The 20,999-nt window shown below is 48.1% G+C and overlaps 2 long non-coding RNA genes across 6 annotated transcripts in view; one reads left to right on the top strand and one right to left on the bottom strand.

The window, feature by feature from the left end:
• LOC128928485 (uncharacterized) overlaps positions 1-20,999 on the bottom strand; it is a 254,034-nt gene that overhangs the window by 26,796 nt on the left and 206,239 nt on the right. For all 5 annotated transcript variants that reach the window (XR_013524263.1, XR_013524260.1, XR_013524261.1 and 2 more), the window contains one exon: positions 2,242-2,322. This is a non-coding gene — a long non-coding RNA (uncharacterized LOC128928485). The remainder of the gene's footprint in view (positions 1-2,241; positions 2,323-20,999) is intronic.
• Positions 1-20,999, top strand: part of LOC144578448 (uncharacterized) — a 182,853-nt gene that overhangs the window by 148,393 nt on the left and 13,461 nt on the right. The window lies entirely within an intron of this gene.

The following is a 20,999-nucleotide window of genomic DNA, read 5'->3' as shown; positions in this document are numbered from 1 at the left end:
CTTGCTAGCTATGTGATCCTGGGCAAATCGTTTAATTTTCTGAGCTTCGGTATACTTATCTGGAGAGTGGAGATGTGAATTTCTATACTGCAGTGGTTGTTAGGGTCATATGGAATGAAGTCTATAAAAACAGTACGTCACTTTTTTTTTTTTTTTGAGACAGAGTTTCACTCTTATTGCCCAGGCTGGAGTGCAGTGGTGTGATCCTGGCTCACTGCAATCTCTGTCTCCTGGTTTCAAGCGATTCTCCTGCCTCGGGTCTCAGCCTCCCAAGCAGCTGGGATTACAGGCGTCCACCACCACACCCGGCTAATTTTTTGTATTTTTAGTAGAGACGGTGTTTCGCCATGTTGGTTGGGTGATCCACCCGCCTCGGCCTCTCAAAGTGCTGGGATTATAGGCACGAGCCTCTGCACCCGGCCAACAGTGGGTCACTTTTAAAGCACTATGTGAATGTTTGGTGTTTTATCAGCTGAATCAGAACACTGGAGTGCTTTTGAGGGAGAAAGCCACAATGAACTGAAAAGTGATGGGAAGGGAACTCTGTGAAATCACCACAGCCTCCATTTTTGGAACACTTACTCCACTGCAGATACTGTGACACGTGCTTCACATGCACTTTCTTGGCATCTACAACCACTAACATGGCTGGTGGTGGCATCTTTGTCTTTCAGAAGAGGGGTTAGACATTTTGAAAGAGTATGTGACTTGCTCTTGGTCACAGAGCTGGAATGGCAGGCTGGGACCCAAACTCCAACATGCCCGATTCCCAGCCCAGGCATTCAGCTGGTGCTCTTTACTGCTCGGTCCTTATCTATACCATTCAGGGCATCTTCACATGGACCTCTGAACACTCACTGGCCCCAAGTTTCAGGCTTTCATCACTAAACACATGAGTAAACCATTAAAGCCAGCTTTGGTCCTGAGTAGTAGAAGTAGCACTAAACAACTCACCGAGAGAAAGGAGAAAAATTGGGAATTAGCGCAATTTGGCTTGTACTGAATGGTCAGAAGACCTGGACCCTCCGCCACACTTCTGACATGCAGTGTGACCTTAAGCCAGTCCCGTCTTCTCTAAAGCTTCATCTTCCCAGTAACCTTACAGAAGTTCAAGTCAAAAAGCACAGATCATGCTTGAGATTATGACAGTGTTGAAATATTGTCTCCAAAATGTAGCCCTACAGTTTATCTTCTCGTTTCCTGTTTGTATGACACTGTATGGGGAGATGGGCAAATGCAGACTCTAGAGCCAGAATGCCCAGCTCTGCCACCAGCTCCTCACACGACCCTGGGCAAATAACTTTAACTCTCTCTGCTCAGTCTCCTCATCTGTAAAATGAGGGTGATAACTGGACCTCGCACATACGGTTGTTGTGAGGATTAAATCAGGGAAATATGATGAAGCCATTTCAACGAGCGTTAGCACACGTAAATATTCAGTAAATGGCAGCTATGCTAATAAAAGGAATACATTCGTTTTCCATGAGCACATTATAACAGGGATGTGACTAAGAGATCTGCCATAGCTGGTAAACGGAGAGGGTGCAGAGATCTTGCTGTCACATGCTTTGCCATATACTGACACATTCTAGAGTGACTGCAAAGCCATCTCACTAATACTAAAATCAGAAGAGAAACCCTTGGACCTATAAATGGCATTCCCAGCTGAATTTACTGAAATACATAATATTGAGTATTTTCAGCTGCCTTCTCCTCTTTCTATTCTAAGACCTGACTATGGGATCTGTACCCTTGATTTTAAGCAGGAGTTCATGTTATAGACTCTTCCTGACAGTAAACTGAGAGTTGGGTGGTTAAGAGTCGAGATCAAATACAACCATTTAAAAAAAATGTATCAGGCTTGTCAGGCATGGTGGCTCACACCTGTAATCCCAGCATTTTGAGAGGCTGAGGCAGAGAGTCACTTGGCCCAAGAGTTTGAAACCAGGGCAACAAAGGGAGACTCTGTCTCTATAAAAAAATTTTTTTTAAATTAGCCAGGTGTGGTGGTGCATGCCTGTGGTCCCAGCTACTCAGGAGGCTGAGGTGCGAGGATCACATGAGCCTAGGAGGTTGAGGCTGCAGTGAGTTGTGATCACACTGCTGTACTCGTCTTGCCTGGGCAGCAGAGCAAATCCCTATGTCAAAAAAGAAAAATAAAAATGTACCGAGGAATCATCCTGGGACAAAATAAAACAAAACTCCCTTGACGCTGACTTATAAGCAGAAGCCTCTACTTACGTAGGGTGTAAAAGCAATCTGTTAACAGTCATTTTCCAGGCACAGAAATCCTCAGGAGGCATTTGTTCAGAAGATCAGCACCTGCAATGTAAATGACAGTATGAGCTCCTAGGAGATCTCCGAGACTGACAGCAGAAGAAAACATGGTTTTCTCATAAGCATGTTTCTCCACCAGTTTCACCAATAGATACGTTTTTTAAAACGAGAAACAGAAAGCACCTTCTCTTTCCTGCTTAAGACACACAGGTTGGAAAAGCTCCTGTAGAGTGAGCAGCACACGCCCTCTCATGCTGGTGCTCTTGGTGCTGGAGAAGACGCGAGGTGTGGCCATTGCTAAGGAAACCATCTGCTGACATGAGGCAGAGCCGCAAGGTTTGCTCAGCACGATGTCTTAGGAAAGGAAACACAGTCTAAGACTACAGATCCCATCACAGAAGAAAGGCAGGCAAGGGTCCTGCACAGGAGATGGGAGAAGGTTTCTGTTTTCACAACTGATTCTGCAGCCTAGTGCTGGAGCAGTCCAGGCTGCACCTGTCTGCAAGGACGGTGTGACTGCTTCAGACTCAGGCGGAGGGCAATTGAGAAGAATGGAAAGTGCCTTGCATTCCCTCCTATCTGGTCTAACTTCACAGACAAAATGCATCTTTTGCCGCATTGCAAGAGAGGAAGGTGTAAAAGCAATGTGTTAACAGATATTTAGGTCGTAGAGGTCTTCATTTCTGATGAATGTTTACATAAATCCTTCAGTAATCCCCCTGATGTGACCTGTCAGGGAAGCTAGGAATGCCTTCACAGTGGCTCCCAGGGGTGTCCTTATAGAAGATTACATCTCAAAACACTCACATTTTACCTTGCAATAGGCTCTGTCCTATTGCAGAGGAAGAAAGCTCTGTCCTGTCAAGTTATCACCAGTTGCAGTTTCTAAGTTAATGATTACAGCTCCATCAGGGAACCTGAACACAGCTGAGGCCACAGAGCATTCCCTGTGCTTACTAGCCAGAGGGGAGGATGTGGCCCAGATGCATGGATCGGAACTGAATGGTGAAGACAACGATTTGTGATTGGCAGGTGGTCTCTTTAAGCCATGCTCTTCAGCGACTGGGAAGCTCTCAAGATGGTAACAAAACAGCAACAGAGTATGTTGGGAGCATTCTTGAGAGTTGAGATTAAAATCCAAGAGGAACTTGGCCAGTAAAAGAAATGGTCAGAAAAAGCCATTTGATACTCTCCTACAACAGAAAAATACATCTGAAAAATCAAGCTGAGAAGTACAGGTGGGAAGGAAGAGGTACTGGGGTAAACATAACCATCAAACCAACGTGAAGCTACTGAATCACGCAGAATTCTGGAATATTTCATCACCATCAGAATAGCACGTTTCCAAAATTGTCTGATTATACAAATGAGGATAGAAACCAATGTCAGACAGGAGCTCTTTCATTTTTCTTTTTCTTTTTTTTGAGATAGAGTCTCACTTTGTTACCCAGGCTGGAGTGCAGTGGCGGGATCTCGGCTCTTTGCAATCTCTGCCTCCCGGGTTTGAGCGATTCTTGAACCTCAGCCTCCCAAGTAGCTGGAGTTTTAGGCGTACGCCACTACACCCGGCTAATTTTTGTATTTTTAGTAGCGACGGGGTTTCACCATGTTGGCCAGGCTGTCTTGGACCTCCTGACCTCAGGTGATCTGCCCACCTCGGCCTCCCAAAGTGTTAGGATTACAGGTGTGAGCCACCGTGCCCGGCCCTCTTTCACTTTTCAACAGTAACCAAGGTCTGCATCATATTGTGAGGAACACCCATCCATCAACTGCTTTCTGGAAGCTTTGAGTGTTTGAAAAAGTAGCTAGTTTAAGCTGCTGGGAAGTCCTTCAATTAACCTTCAAAAGCATGTAATAAAACCTTATAGAGCATGCTTCTTTCATCCTCTGTCACTCCTCTAGAGAATGTGAGAGCTTTCTAGCCACTGTCCCTGTGGCCTCCTAGGATTTAGATGTATGAACATTATTTATAGGTGGGGAAACTAGAGCACTGAAAGGCTTGGTCAAGACAACCGTATAGGTTAGTGACAGAGTTTCTTAATTATGAGGACCTGAGCTTGATAAATGCAGTTTCAGCTTCCCAGAATACCCCGCCTCCTGGTGAGCACTGGATGTCCGTCCCGTCTATAGCAGCCCTTCGCAGTTTAAGTGTAGGAGCAGAAACCAGCCTGCCACCTCAGAGGAGAGCTGTGAGTTGCAGCCCAGCCAGCGAGCATGCAGCACTAATGGGATTTCCTGAGGCTCTGGCAGGAAGTCAGGGGTCAAGTGAGATCTGAGGTGCTCGACAGCCACACCCTGGAGTCTGTTAGTCTCTGCTTAAAATCAAATTGATCAATCAGTATCTTCCTTTCTTTGCCGCTTCTCCTGAGCTCCAGCATATTTGAGTGAAGGTACTTATATGCAGCCCTTTTTTTTTTTTTGGAGACAGAGTCTTGCTCTGTTGCCAGGCTGGAGTGCAGTGGCATGGTCTCAGCTCACTGCAGCATCTGCCTCCCGGGTTCAAGTGATTCTTCTGCCTCAGTCTGCAGCTGTAGTTCTCAGCTGGAACTACAGGCGTGTGCCACCACGCCCAGCTAATATTTGTATTTTTAGTAGAGACGGGGTTTCACCACGTTGGCCAGGATGGTCTGCAACTCCTGACCTCGTGATCCGCCCACCTCTGCCTCCTAAAGTGTTGGGATTATAGGTGTGAGCCACCGCACCCGGCTCTATATGCAGCCTTTTAAAAGCCTAGTACTATTAAGGGAGCTCCCATTTCAAGGCACATTTGAACTGGGAACAGAAAGACAGGCAGCTTAAGCTTTGAGATCATAGAGACTCAGATTCAGATTTCTCCTCTGCCACTTGTTGCACAGCTTTGGCAAGCTATTCAATCCGTTTTAGGCTTTTTAAAAAAATTTACAAAATAGAAATAATAATGTTAACTTTCAGAGGTGTTGTGAAAACACAGCTAACTCAAATAAAACACGATACACAGATTTTCAACACGTGAACCCCCCACCACATTCCCCTGTGAGGGGATGACACAGCTAACATTTTTGGGTAAAATTTCCAGAAGGTCCACACAATCACATTGTTAAAACTGGTGTGAAAGACTAAAATGATATTAGGCATTAGTCAATCAAGGCTGTGGGTAGGTCTGGGGGCTTCTCTGGAAGCAAAGGCCAGACCAAGGGATGTCCCAACAAGAAGTTAAGAGTCTGGGGAAAGGCAGATATGATCTGAAACTGGGACCAGGAAATTCCAACCATTTCTGCCTATTGATTACTCATCATTGATTCACTGAGTTTACAATTTACCAGGAGGACACGCAGCAGACTGAAGGGATTAGTCCCACTCAAGTTTAAAACATAAAAATAGACAATGACAGAGGGTGCCAAAGGAAACCACGGGGCGTGGTGGGGCCATTGCAAGAAGCGCCGGTCCCCGTGAGCCATGCGCAGGAGGGACATGCCACTTCTTCCATGGAGGGTCTAACCAGCAGCAGTGCTGCAGAGACACAGGCTCAATGCTCCTGGTCAAGACAGATCTCTTAAAATCATGGGTCAATATCCCCCAGCTGCCTCCTAGGGGCCTGGCACTGTGCTGCACACTGCTGGAGAATCCCCGAGGAGGGGCTGTGGTATGTCGTATGTGACCCCAGGACCTAACTGTAGAATGTCCAGCATGCAGGGACAGAGAAAGTGCTGTGGCGTGTCCTGATGCTGGAGAGCACAATCATCACTGGGGACCGGATGAGCTCAGGGCAGGCTGATGGATTACTCGGTCAGGAGAGGCTTCAGAGGGGGCAGGGGGAGAAAGGGAGAACTCCAGGGAGGGGACAGTAAGGCCACGCCGGAGGTGGCAGGGGTGAAGACAGTGGGGAATGGGGCACAGCCAGGGTGGAAGTCCCACTGCCAGGGATCTGAGATGACAGCCCAGCGGGCGTGCCGGGTGGCGACCTACATATAGATCCCCCTGCTCACACACACACGGTGAAAGTTAGCTGCGATCAGGGGGTGAGAGGCAGCGTGAATTTTATGAAGAGTAGAAGATGTTAAAGACCTAACGTGGGAAGCCCTGCTGTAGACAGGACTGAGCAAGACCCGGGGCCTCTCTTCATGGAGTTTACAAGCTGGCGCGAGCTGTAGCCCTGTGGACAGTTAACTGTTACTACATGGGCTAAACAGTAGCATAGAGGGAACTCTAGGGGATACAGGGACCCACAAGTATGGCACTGGACCTTGGGGTCAGAATAAGGTTTCCCACAGAGGTATGAGCAAAAAAAAAAAAAAAAAAAAAGGGATATGGTCCATTCCTTTCAAGCTTCCCACAGGGGCCAGGAGCCCCCTTTGCAGGATGTCTTAATAAGTGGGACATAAAGGTACCCATTTGTCTAGAATACAGTGTTGGCTGGAGACCGTGAACATAAGAAATGGTACCCTTAAAATGCCTGGTGGATCAAAACGAGTCCCTGTCCCTGACCCCAACTTTAGAAGTCAAAAGGAAGATGATTGTGTCACGGGACTGCAAATTACACTCACAATGCAGGTGAAACCTTGGGGCAACTTTCACACGCACAGGAAGGAAGGAAGCCCAGAAGGAAGACAGTTAGGAAATCTAGCATGCCCAACAGGAGTCGCGGGGGAAGGGGGGTGCTCACTTAGGAGGGACCTAGGAGCATGCAAAGCCTCTGTCCTCAATCTGCTCCCTCCAGGTAAGAAGCCACAAATAAGTCACCCATTCCAAGAAAAACAGCAAGGGGAGGATTAGGAGACATTCTCATCCAGTATGAATATAAAAATCTTAAGAAGAAAACAACACACACTGCTTTCTGTTCCACTGTCCCAGCTTACTGTGTGATTTTTCTGTTAGGAAAACTGTACCCACAGCTTTAATTTGATGCATTTGCTAGATATGATTTTTTAAACAAATAAAACAGAAGAAAAAAAATCCAAAGTAGTATCTCAGAAGGCCATTATGGATGCATAATGGTCTTAAGACAGCAAAACTCCTCTCTTCAGTAGCTTTTTTTTTTGAGACGGAGTCTCGCTCTGTTGCCCAAGCTAGAGTGCAGTGGCTTGTTCTCAGTACACTGCAACTTCTGCCTCCTGCATTCAAGTGATCCTCCTGCCTCAGCCTCCCAAGTAGCTGGGACTACAGATGTGTACCACCACATCCAGCTAACTTTTGTATTTTTAGTAGAGACAGGTTTTCACTGTGTTGGCCAGGCTGGTCTCCTGACCTCAGGTGATCCACTTGCCTTGATCTCCCAAAGTGCTGGAATTACAGGTGTAAGCCACAGCGCCCAACCAGTAGCTTTTTTTTTTTTTTTTTTTTTTTTTTGAGACAGAGTCTTACCCTGTTGCCAGGCTAGAGTGCAGTGGTGCTATATCAGCTCACTGTAACCTCCACCTCCTGGGTTCAAGCAATTCTGCTGCAGCCTCCTAAGTAGCTGGGACTACAGGTGCGTGCCACCACACCCAGCTAATTTTTTTGTATTTTTAGTAGAGTCGGGGTTTCACCATGTTGGCCAGGATGGTCGTGATCTCTTGACCTTGTGATCTGCCCGCCTCAGCCTTCCAAAGTGCTGGGATTACATGTGTAAGCCACCATGCCCGGCCCTTTTTTTTTTTTTTTTTGAGACGGAGTTTTGCTCTTGTTGCCCAGGCTGAAGTCCAGTAGCACGATCTTGGCTCACTACAACCTCCGCCTCCCAGGTTCAAGCAATTCTCCTGCCTCAGCCTCCCGAGTAGGTGGGATTACAGGTATGCACCACCATGCCCAGCTAATTTTGTATTTTAAGTAAAGACAGGGTTTCGCCACGTTGGACAGGCTGGTTTTGAACTCCTGACCTCAAGTGATCCACCCGCCTCGGCCTCCCAAAATGCTGGGATAACAAGCGTGAGCCACTGTGCCTGTCCCCTGCCCTCTTTTTAAAATAAACTGGGATGGGCATGGTGGCTCACACCTGTAATCCCAGCACTTTGGGAGGCTTAGGCAAGAGGATTCCTTGAAGCCATGATTTTGGGACTAGCCTGAGCAACACAGCAAGACCCTGTGTCTCTTGTACAAAAAACTTAAAAAGTAGCTAGATCTGTTGGCAAGTGTTTACAGTCCCAGCTACTTGGGAGGCTGAGGCCGGAGGACTGCTTGAACCCAGGAGGAGGTTGAGGCTGCAGTGGGCCTGGATGGTGCCACTGCACTCCAGCTTGGGCAACAGACCCTGTGTGTCTGTCTGTCTCTCTCTCTCTCTCTCTCTCTCTCTCTCTCTCACACACACACACACACACACACACACACACACTCACACACACAATTAAAATAGTCTACTTTAAAGACAAGGCTGGGCACAGTGGCTCACGCCTGTAGTCTTAGCACTTTGGGAAGACGAGACGGGTGGATCACTTGAGGTCAGGAGTTCGAGACTAGCCTGGCCAACATGGTGAAATCCCGTCTCTACTAAGAATATAAAAATAGCCAAGCCAAGATCATGCCACTGCACTCCAGCCTGGGTGATAAAGCAAGACTCTGTCTCACCGAAAAGCAAGCAAGCAAGCAAACAAAAGACAATACAGGTGTTGGCTGGGTCAGGGAGGTGGCTGTCATAATTATCTCCAAAATCATGCTAGAAGCTAAATAATCATTTTTCGTCCACATTGTTTCCATGGGCTTGAAGAGGGAGAAAATGGCACTTAACTGCTACTGGGACCAAAAGACAGCTGCTCCTCCTAAAAGGTCATGCTGGAGTTGCCTAACTGAATATTTATGACATGTTAACATTCTTTGGGGGAAAACTCATTTCGTAATAATCGATTAAAAAAACAAAGTGATCAATGACAGCTGCTTAACCACCACCTGGAAAAAACAGGACTTGCTCCACAGGAGGCCTCCCTGGGCGCAGAGATCTCAGTGCAAAGCCCATTTCATTGATTTGCTTTTGCTCCTTAGACAAATTATTTGCGCTCCTGGCTCAGGCTGTTGTCATCTAAATAAAGGGAGGGAAGCTGCGGTTATGGTGTGGGTGTGTGGTGGGGCGTACCTGCCCATGTCTTTTTCTGGGGATGCCACACCTGGTCAGTTTCTGGCTCTCAGGTACAGTGGCTCAGGTCCAGAGGAAAATCCCTACTGGCGGTAGTGTGGTGGGCACAGCAGGGTTCACCTCCTGGCTTTGAGGAAATGGGTCCTCTCCTGTGGCGTCTGTGATCCCCGAAGTCCTCAGTCAAGGGGAAAGGGGGTGAGTCGACGGCTCTTCCCAAGGTCTTCTCCTTGCTTCTCTGTCCAAGTTCTCTCCACCGTTTCTCCCCGTTTACTCCCCAAGAGGCACTTGTGAGCTTCGAGAGCATCTTCTAAATATTACATTTATTCAGTGCCCCAAAGAGTACAGCATGTTCTTAGAACATTGCTCAATTCTTTCTTCTGTGGTCAGGATTCAGTTTGTTTTATTAAGAACTAGTGTGGCATAAGTTAATTCTCATCCAAAAAAAAAGAAGTCTATCAAGTCTCTTCTTTTGGCATATAGATAGAATTGCTAATTCTTATTTCTGTCCCAGAGCTAGTATATTCACGACACACTGGCAAAGAATGTTTTAAAGAAGCCATCTATGGCAAATAACTGATCTGTTTTATTTTGTAAAAGCGAAGTTCTCCTTTCTAACCCAAGTCATTTTCTAAATGATCTCAAAGAGCAAGCTGTCTCTTCTAGCGAGAGGCCGAAGCCACACTGGAACCTCTTTCTGAGGTCTGGACAGAAGCTCGGTGGTGCACAGGAGGGAGGGCTAGGCCCAGAACCCAGAGAGAGAGGCTCAGGCTGTCCTCTCTCTCCAGTCCTGTGACCTCTGGCCGACCAAAGCCTCCCTGGTTCCGTCCCTTCATGTCTGAAATAAGCAAGCTATATTTAATAGTTTTCCTTTTGCTCTAAAATAAGACGATTCTAAAATATGACATTAAGTGTGAGGCTGGTTTCTGCTTTGGACCTCACCTAAGGGGTTTTAGTCATAAGCCCATGTGTGGAAATTGGCCCTGCTAGAAAAGAAACATTCTGAATCATTCAAAACCATTAAGAATGTTGGCTCTGACTTCAGAAAGGCAGGATAAACAGACCCGTGCCCAGCGGGAACTCACTTACTGGATGTCTCTCTCTGTCTTTTTAACTCATCGGTGCCTGAGTGCTTCCCAAGTTCCTTCTCACGGCTCCAGTGTTTAACACTGTCACTTTTATACTATGAATGCCACTTTCATAAAGGTGGGGGGTATTTAATTTGGTGCTAAGTGCTCATTAATCTTTTTAGTGTGGTCACCAGAACTGGCTTTTTTCAGCCTCTATCCAAAAGCAGGTTAATTCTCCTGCCCCACACAGGTTATAAAGAATAAAACTCCCTCGACCAACCTTTAATGTCCTTTTCCCCTAAACAATACTCCAGAATTCAATGAATCTAGAGAGTCTTTGGACTGGAATGGGTTCCAAATCAATTGACCTCTAAGCTCCAAACGCATTTTGATTCTGCTTTCTATTGATCTGAAATCATAAAGGATACAGGAATTAGGATATGGCTCTGGTTTCTAGAATTTACCTGAAAAACTAGGATGCCCTTTGACCATCCATATTTTAATGTGGCTACTTTTTTATACATATAGTACTCATGCAAAATAAACAGAAAAATAAAACAGTAAACCCCAACTTCAGGTCACAGTTTACAGCACATCTGGCAACTACGTGGTCGAGTTCAGTGGACCTGCCGGAGTCCTGTGTCCGCCCCAGACAGAGGCACACACAGAGCTCAAGAAAAGCTGCCCAAGAAAATGGCAGAGCCCTTTTCTTCCCCTAAGGGCCCTTTCATTGGTATAGTTAGCTGGGCACATAATGGGTAAAGTCAAACACTGCAACTTTTTTTTTAAAGTTAAAAAATTCCAGCTGGTGTGGTGGCTAACGCCTGTAATACCAACACTTTGAGAAGCCAAGGTAGATGGATTGTCTGAGGTCAGGAGTTCGAGACCAGCCTGGCCAACATGGCAGAACCCTATCTCTACTAAAAATACAAAAAGTAGCTGGGCGTGGTGGTGGGAGAATCGTTTGAACCTGGGAGAGAGACTCCGGTGAGAGAATCGTTTGAACCTAGGAGGCTGAGATTACGCCACTGCACTCTAGCCTGGGTGACAGTGTGAGACTGTCTCCAGGGGAAAAAAAAAAGTTAAAAATTCCATATTCAGAAAGCAAGAGACATGATGCTGTTTTCTCCGGTTATGAAAGCTCCCAGTGGTGACAGCATCGTTAGCCACGTGTAACATTTGCATCCAGGCAACGGACTGATCAACTGTCACCAGACTTCTCCACGGCCTTATTAGAACTGAGTAAGCTGGTAGTATTTCCCAAGAGTTATTATTCAGCTGTGAAAATGTAGAGAGCTTTTTGTGTTTTTGGAAAATCCTCATCAGCCAAAATGACTGGGTGGTCAGCCTTAGCCATCTTTTGCTACTTAGATAAAGGCTTCTTTTCCTAGGCAAGGAGAGAGATGATGGTTAACTTGCTTTCTAGACTGAGATCATCGCTATTCACTAGTGTAATGAAGAAGCCAGACTTTAAAAAAAAAAAAGTCCTTTCAAAAGCAACACATTTTTCTCTTCTCTGGAAATGAACAGAATGTGTCCTAATTTTTTAGACATCCATCAGTGCGCATAAAAAAATTTTTTAAAAATCTGAACTTCACTTGTTCATTGCCTATAATATCGATCAATGGCTTAGCTCTCTCTGTGTCATATTATTTCTCATTGCTCTTAATTCATAAGGTCAAGCAGCATCTTAAAACATCATTGAAAAGTCTCCTTCCTTTCCATGTCTCAAGGTATCTGTAAACGGATCATTTTGGTATGCTGAAATCAAATGACTGACCAGGGCCCATGGCTATAATCATAGGTAAAACATTTTTCTGTTTTGCCAAAAATCCGAGTTTCCTTTGCTCTCTCTCTGTCACACTGAAAGAGCCCTCCCAGACCCAGGGACCAGGTGGAGAGGCTACTCACACCCGCCCCGTGCTGGTCTGCCTGGGATGGCCTCACCTGGGCACGGTTCCCAGGGCGGTGACTCAGCTCTGGAGGATCACCTGCTGCGTGGGGGTTGCTGCCTAGCAGGTCATGCTAGTCACGAGGGCAGAGAGACCCAAAGGATCAGAGAACAGCTCCCAGCAGGTCAAGGGCAGTGCCAGAAGGAAAGCCTTTGTTTACAGAAGGAAAGATCCAGCGCCTTGAGGTGAGGCATTCAAGAGTGGAGGGGCTTTGTACCTGTGTCCTAAGCCTCTCGGTTCACCATTAAGCCGCAAAGCCACAGGAAGAAAATCACTGGGAATACCATCACAGCAAATGAAGGCACGGCCACAGGGCGCCTCCCACACTCAAAGGGAAAAGACAGCCCTGGATTGTCTTTCTAAAACACCACTTTGATGAAGTCGCCATGGTTTTCTAAAGTAATAAAGGCAGCCGCTACCTACAAGATAACGGAGTGCATTTGAAACCTTTCCACCACCTAAGTCCAACCCACCTTCAGAGCGTTTGCTCCGCTTCCTTAGATAAAGCCTATGCTCAGGCTAAGATGATCTGCCTCTGCTGCCGACTCTGCAGGCTTTCTCCTCCCACTGGCTGGTGCAGAGAATGGTGGGGCCATTAGGAGCCACAGGCACTGAGCTATTCCACTTGGAATTCTTTTTATTGTTTGATCTATTTCATATGTACAAAGCTCTGACCTTCCAGTTCTAAGAATTCCTACTTGTTCTGTGAAACCTCCCTGGACCGATTCTGACACGTCTCTTCTGAACTCACAGAGCCCGTGCCTTAACAACTTAGTCAACTGACTTCGCTGTCCTTCTAATGGGTTAAGTTTCAGTCCGTGACCGACACTGACAAGATGTGTACCTCATCAGGCGTGGGAAGGAAAAGGACACGGCCACTGTGGCAGAGGTCCACAGTCTCACAGAGCAGAGAAACATGTGCCCAGTGCCTTCCAGTATATGTCACAAGCGCGTATCCGACAAGGGATAGTGGAGACTCAGCAAGCGGCGAGTTCCACCTGCAGCGCCAGAGGAGTCTTCACTGGGGAGCTCCAGGCTGAATTTTAAAGGAAAAGCTGAATTTTCAAGGAAGAACAGGTTAAACACCAAAGGGAAATGGGGAGGAGTGAATGCTTCGAGGAACATATATACTGAACAACACACTGCATTCCCTCCAGTAGCTCTGCAGCTTGGGGTTCCAGGGTTGGGGGGGTGGTCCCACCAGGTGGGGAGGAGAAGCAGGCCTCATCACGAAGGGTTTTGCAGGACAGGCCGAGTACTTTTGATGCAGGAGGTGGGAGTCAGGCCCCGTGGAAGGGGCTGTTGGTGGGACTGCTCTGGAACTGGGAGTCCGACGGGGCAGGGATGCTTTCACAGACGTTATCTGGGAGTCCGACGGGGCAGGGATGCTTTCACAGACGTTATCTGGGAGTCCGACGGGGCAGGGATGCTTTCACAGACGTTATCTGGGAGTCCGACGGGGCAGGGATGCTTTCACAGACGTTATCTGGGAGTCCGACGGGGCAGGGATGCTTTCACAGACGTTATCTGGGAGTCCGACGGGGCAGGGATGCTTTCACAGACGTTATCTGGGAGTCCGACGGGGCAGGGATGCTTTCACAGACGTTATCTGGGAGTCCGACGGGGCAGGGATGCTTTCACAGACATTATCTGGGAGTCCGACGGGGCAGGGATGCTTTCACAGACATTATCTGGTTTAATCACCAACCCTTCTTGAGCCATGTATTTGGCGATTAATGGTGCACGGTAACATGTTCCTTTCTGCTGCCTTGTTCCTTAGCGTCTCGGGCATTTTTGTCTTCTCCCCAGCTGGGCTATCAGTTCCTTGTGGGCACAGAACAATTCCTTCTTTCATGGCTCCCACAGTGACCAGCACACATGCCTTCAACTCAGAGCAGTTTAATCAAACTCCTTTTAACTGAAACTTTAGGATGTGCTCTTGCCACACTCTCAAGTAAGTAATTAAATTCATCAGCAAATACTAAGTCCTAAAATAATGACGGCACTTAGGAAACAGAGTGGCAGAAAACTAGGGGGATGGGGTCATCCAGTAGAGGCCCTGGAGTGCCCGGCTGCTAGGACATTTGGAACGCTTCGGAGCAGAGTTTTGATAAGGAAATGAGGTGACTGAAGCTAGGCTTCATGAAAGATTAACTTGGTGGTAGGATGGGCTGGAGGGAGACAGCTGCTGCGGAGGTAGAGAGAAGAGGTGCCGAAGCGTTGCCAACCCAGGTGAGAGCGTTTGCCACCATCGGCCCCGGCACGCAGCGCTGCTCCTCTACGGCCCCTTGAGCCGAGCATAGTTCTTTTCTGACATCCGTCGCACTTAGGAAGATTGCTTGGTGAGGCTGGCTTTTATTCTCTGGAGTGGGGTCAGGGCGTCCTCTCCTCCTGGGGAGCCCACTTCCTTCCCCTGGATGTTTACACAGCAACCCTTGCCTCGCCAGATGCAGTGACCCCTCCCAGCTACAAGCTACACGTGGAATCTCTGGCCCCAGCATCCCTCAGATTACCCACGTGGCCTGACAGAGACCAAGGGCCCGGTGGGGAGAGGGGGCAGCTGTCACTGCCCTTTTCCCTCCCTTTCTTCCTTCTAATAATTAGCAAGCAACAGTTATCTGCCACACACCGTGCTGTTACACACAGGATAGAGAGATGAAAGGCAGTCTCTACTCTGATGCCTTGTGGGAGAGGAAGGAAAGCGTCCGGTTAAAATGCAGTGTGGTTAATTCTCTGATACGCCCTCCCTCCTCCTCTCTCTCCCTTCTGGCCAGTCTGTCTTCCATTTCTTTCTTTTTCTTCCAAAAAAAAAAAAAAAAAGGATCTGAGGCATAATGAAGGAAGTCAGCTAGGAATGGGGAAGAGGGAAGCTAATCTAATTGAGGGATTCCTGGAGGAGGTGGTACCTGAGGGGACTCTTGGATGCACAGGTGTCAGCCAGACGAAATTGGGAGGAAGGGAGCAGAGCCGTGCGCAGACAGGCTGGGGCAGAGGAGCGGGCTCAGCAGCCTCCTGAGACATGAGCTGGAAGCAGGAAAATGAGGAGCCATTAAAGAGCTTTAATGAGAGAAAGACAACGGCATCTACATTTTCAGATGGGTATGGAGACAGCAGAAGAGCTTATTGGAAGGTAGTGACTCTGGAGTCAAAGAGACGGCAAAGTACAGATTTGAGAGATGCCACAACAGACGCAGTAAGTCCTGGAGCTGGAATGATACACACAGAGAGTGAGGGAGCAAGATTCCTGCTAAAGACCTTTAAATGAGTTTATTTCACCAAGCAGCTCCAGCAAGAGACGTACACACTGCCTGGTGCTGGCCACGAGGTGGCAGCCTCGCACAGCCATTCCAGTGGAAAATGCGCCCCATCCTCACGGGCGCTCACCACCACGTGGGCAGAGCCACTAAAGAACTTTCACCGTGGCGAAAGGAGCTCTCTAAGCTTGCCCCATAAACACACCTTTCTGCCTCAGAAAGCCTCCACAGAAGCAATGAAAAAGTCAGTCGATTTGGGGAAAGAAGCTTAAAAGCTCATGCTCTTCAGAGAGCTTTAATGAGGGAAAGACAACGGCATCTAAGTTTTTGAAGGACTGGTGTAAAGACAGCAGAAGAGCTTATCAGGAGGTAGTGACTCTGGGTGACAGCTGAGCCTTCCGACAGCTTCGAAGAGATTGAGACCATACAGGCTGGAGATGAAGGGGTTAATGAAAGGTGTTATGCCCAAGGAGAATCAGCTCCGGGAAAGCTTGGGCCCCATGACTCAGTCTGACCCGATGCTGGCAAATGCCACTGGGAACCCTGTCCCTAGGCCAGTGACAGCCGCCCCCCTCTCCTGCCAGGCCCTTGGTCTGTGTCAGGCCATGTGGGTAATCTGAGGGATGCTGGGGCCACAGATTCCACATGTAGCTCGTAGCCGGGAGGGGTCACTGCATCTGGCAAGGAAGGTCTGCTGTCTAAAAATGTCCAGGGGAAGAAGTGGGCACCCCAGGAGGAGGGGATGCCCGACCCCACTCCAAAGGTGAGGGCGTGGAGAGCCACCCCACTGTAGTTTTGTGGCCCATCCCCACTCTGACGGGCTCGGTGATTTTCAGTCACTTGCTATTTGACACTCAAAGGCAAAGTGGCTATAAGAGGTAGGAGAAAGCCAGAGACTCCCTCACCTGGAACAGAGCATCCGCCTTGATCCCAGCAAAGACAGATCCCCAGGCAGGCACTTCAGTCCACATGGCAGTCGTGGGATGAGAGTCCTGTTACATCCCCATTTCACAGATGAGGAAATTGAGCCAAAAACCATGAAGTAACTTGAATGTGCCCAGAGTCACATTGCTAGCAAGGAGCAGAGCCGGAGTTTAGGCCCAGGTAGCCTGACCTCAGAGCTTGTGCACTACCTGCTGCCTGGTACAATCCAGAGAGAGGGAGGGACCAGTACCTGGCATAGAACTATGCGCCGTGGGGCCGGGGACAGGCTGGGGTAGACAGAGGGTGGAGGCACCCTCTCCAGCGCTTCTTCCTCACCCCCCTGCAGCTTCCTCCTGTGCTCCGACTGCCACCACTTGGTGGGGGAGCCAAGCATGACAAACTGGCCAATCACCAATCAGGACTTTCCCGAGGAGGTAAAAACCCTTTTATGAATGTACACCCCTCTTGTCATGCACAAACACCCTTCCTTCCATGCTCAAAGGTAATTCTGAGAATGCCTGTTTTTATCTTTTGCGTCAGTTGTGCTCGATTTACAGCCCCCCTCAAGTTTTTTTTTTCTTTTAAGACAGAGTCTGTTCTGTCACCCTGGCTAGAGTGCAGTAGCATGATCCTAGCTCACTACAACCTCTGCCTCCCAGGTTCAAGTGATTCTCCTGCCTCAGCCTCCCAAGCATCTGGGATTACAGGTGCCTGCCACCATGCCTAGCTAATTTTTGTATTTTTAGTAGAGACAGAGTTTCACCATGTTGGCCAGACTGGTCAAGAACTCTTGACCTCAAGTGATCTACCCGTCTCAGCCTCTCAAAGTGCTGGACTACAGGCCTGAGCCACCCTGCCTGGTCCCCAGGAGGTTTTTAACTAACATTGCTAGTGGTTTCAGTTGGGCACCGACAAGTATTAGAACCTAACTGCAGAGGTCACGTTGTTTCAACACCAGAACTTCAAGGTGTGTTTGAACCAGCTGATGAAAGGAGAAGGGGCTGGGGACCCACAGGAGTGGGCCAAACGTGTCCTCCTGCTCCACTTTCCTGTGAATCTGCTCCTCTGGGGACAGGAGTGGTCCCTGGCCACGGAAGGCACAGGCTTTTCCTGGGGGTCCTCCTTGGTCACGCCATACTTTGAGACTGCGTGGTGGGACACTGATCACCAAACCCCCAGACGTGGGTTTCAAAGCTGCGCCTTCAAATCAGCAACTCCCTTGCCTCATGAATATTTTAGTGTGCAATAAAGAAGCACGATGTTTACACTGAATTAAAGCACCTGCCACTGAATCCTCCTGCTGGAATTATGGGGGGTGGGAGGAGATGGAAAAAAAAATTAGTGTTTCAAAGCAGTCCTGATGTGCTAAAAATATCTCTCACTTCTCCTTTCATCCGTCTGGTCATTGTCCCAGACGCAAGCTCAGCACAGCCTGGCCCGTGCAACATGTCGAATCGCTGTCTACCTCCGCTTCTTAATTGGACAAAGAGAATATTCTTTTTTTTTTCTTCCTCAGACATTAGTCCAAGATTACAGACTAGGATATAGCAACCTATTCTTCAAGAACAGCTTTTAAAGGTAACTGCTTCAGACTGGCACTTCAGGAAAACTTTGAAAGTAGGCTCTATTTTTAAAAAAGGCTTAATTTATAGATTGGTGATAACGATTCAACCCAAGGGATCCAGCTAACTATTGGCACAGAAATCCCTAATGCTACTCTCAAGCAAAGAAGATCTTGTAAGGGGAAACTCCTGCAAAATATACCTTGTGAACAAGCTGCTCACGCCTCCTCTTGCAGCTGCAAAGGCATTCTACTCTATTGCTTAATCTGTGACCTTGGAAAAACTCCACCTTTCCTTCCACTGCATCCACCTGTCCCTACAGGTAGTAAAGATTAGACGGATCAGACCTACGTTTACACGGACACTCCCCAGCCTCTCTTCCTTGTGGCCCCCACCCCACCCCCACTGCAAGGTTGAAGTTCATTTCTTCTTGCAGGCTTCACTTTTCAGAATTAACCAACATTGGCCTGGCACGGTGGCTCACGCCTGTAATCCCAGCGCTTTGGGAGGCCAGGGTGGGTGGATCGCCTGAGCTCAGGAGTTTGCGACTAGCCTGGGCAACATGGTGAAACCCCGTCTCTACTAAAAATGCGAAAATCAGCCGGGCATGGTGGCACACACCTGTAATCTCAGCTATTCTGGATACTGAGGCAGGAGAATCGCTTGAACCTGGGAGGTGGAGGTTGCAGTGAGCTGGGATTGTGCTACTGTACTCCAGCCTGGGCAACAGAGCAAGACTCTATCACCAAAGGAAAAAAAAAAAAGGAGACATTCTATTCCAGAAAACTTCTGAAATGCAAGTGGCCACCACACAGCTATACCTGCCACCTCATTCCCCATTCTAGGGCCTTTGTGCTGCTCTTTCCGTGCTGAGAGTTCTCACCCCTGCCCCTCACATCACACATTCCTGCTTATCCCTTAGCTGGGACCTTGGAAATTTACCTCCTCAGGGACTCACTGGGAAGGAGGTCCCTTTTCATGGGAGTGCCTTCCCCTCAGGGCTTGATTTTTCTTGTGTGTGTGTGTGTGTGTGTGTGTGTGTTTCCATGATGACAGAGACCACGCCTGTGTTTTCATCACTATCATCATCACCTCAGTGCCAACCAGTGCCTGGCACACAGTAGGTGCTCAAGAAAGGCTTGCTGAAGAAACGGATGAACAATGGCGTCAGCCTGCTTTGACCTCCTGAGTCCCTCCGATCTCTGAACGTTCTGGAGAAAGGACCTTTAGCAAAACCATCATACTTGCCGGTATAGCCTCTTCCTGGAAAGAAAAGTATAAAAGGAGCTCGGAACGGATGTTCCAAACAAAGGGATTTATGACCTTGGTCTCATGTTCTATTGTCGTGGTAAAACTCACTTTTCTATGAAATTAAAAATTCCTCTCTTCAACAGCATTGCCAGAGGTCCCCAGAACAAAGCAAAACTGGGTGTTCAGAATTTTTTAAGTTTAGGAAAGACTGCCTGCGATCTGTTTCTCCTTCCTCTGGCGGCATTCAGGTTACATGCTTATGAAATTCGTCTCTAGCTCTGTGCCCAAAGGCTTCCAGCTCGCTGGCTTCCCCCGCTCCCTGCAGGCCTGTGGAGAACTCCGCCGCAGTCTGCTGGTAAGATCTGCTCAACTGTTTAATTGCACAGCCCAGCCCAGCAGTGACCTCTCCACAGCCTCTCACTTGCCAATCAACTGGCTGCCCACTCACATTCTCCTGCCGGCTTGCTTACTGCCCAAATACACATCCCTCCCCTGGTTCATCCCACTAACACCGCAGCCATCTGACTTATCCAATTTGCTGAGATACTTTACCTGCAGCCCCACCCACCCACCCCCTGGCCACTTTTCCAGAAGTTCTCCCCACAAGAAAAGAAGGAAAGCAGCCTGCCTGGTCTAAATACAAAGGCTTTACTGTCAACACCTTGAAACTTGGAAAGGGTCCATTACATGCCAGCATCAGGCTTTTGGTGGAAAAGCGCGGTGGTGGGGAGGGCAGGAAAATGCTAAGAAAAAAGACAAAGGGGAAGAGGGAGATGAAAATCCATCAATCCTCCCTCTGAGTCTAGCTGGCCAGGACAAGGATGACACGGGACTTTTGTGAAAGATTCTGGAAATACGTCAGAGAGCTGCCTCGGGAGTATCAGCATGGTGGTATATAGGGCATAAGATCTGGGTTCGAAGACCTGAGCCTGAGTCCTTGGGCTTTCCACCTGCTAACCACGTCCCTGCCTCAGGGGAAGCTGATGTTTCCCGGTCAGTACAACAGGGATGCAGAAATCTATTTCCCAGAGTTGCCGGGAGGTTTAAATGAGGTCATGTGTGTGAAAACACCTTGTAAACTATAAACACTTGACATAGTACACATTAGTTTCTAGTGTTACCCAGTAGGTCATTTCTCTCTAACATTTATTGTCTATCATGTGTCTTAAGTGTTTATCTAAAATAAACACTATATCCAACCATGGCTTTTAAGGGGTCAACGCAAGCCAGAGAGGAGGAACAAAAAACAGGAAGTAATGATAGAATATAGAATGACATGTGTCCAACTGGGTGAGCGGAGGGGTATGTGGAAGCCCCCAAGGGCACCTGGCCCAGCCCTTAGGAGTCAGTGAAGACTGCCTAGGATGTTTCATCTGAACAGTGCTCTGAAGGGACAGTGGCTGTGGCCAGGCAGAAGGAAGAGAGCGCTTCCAGACTGAGGGCAAGCATGATGGGCTTCATTTGGCTGCACCAGAGATCAATGAACAAGGGTAAGGACTGGGGGAGTCCTGAGGGACAAGAGCAGAGCACGAAGGCTGTCTTGAGCCCTGTCAATGGGAAACCTGACTGAAGCATTATGAGGTCAACCAGGCAACAAAAATAACACAAGACAACAGGTTTCTTTCTGGGTCCTGACAGTGCACTTCAGTTACGGGGCTTGAACTTACTGGAAGGCATTCATGAGCTGCTGT

This window comes from Callithrix jacchus, chromosome 11 (genome assembly GCF_049354715.1).
Source record: "Callithrix jacchus isolate 240 chromosome 11, calJac240_pri, whole genome shotgun sequence".
Taxonomy (NCBI): domain Eukaryota; kingdom Metazoa; phylum Chordata; class Mammalia; order Primates; family Cebidae; genus Callithrix; species Callithrix jacchus.
This window is presented reverse-complemented; position numbering and strand designations above follow the sequence as displayed.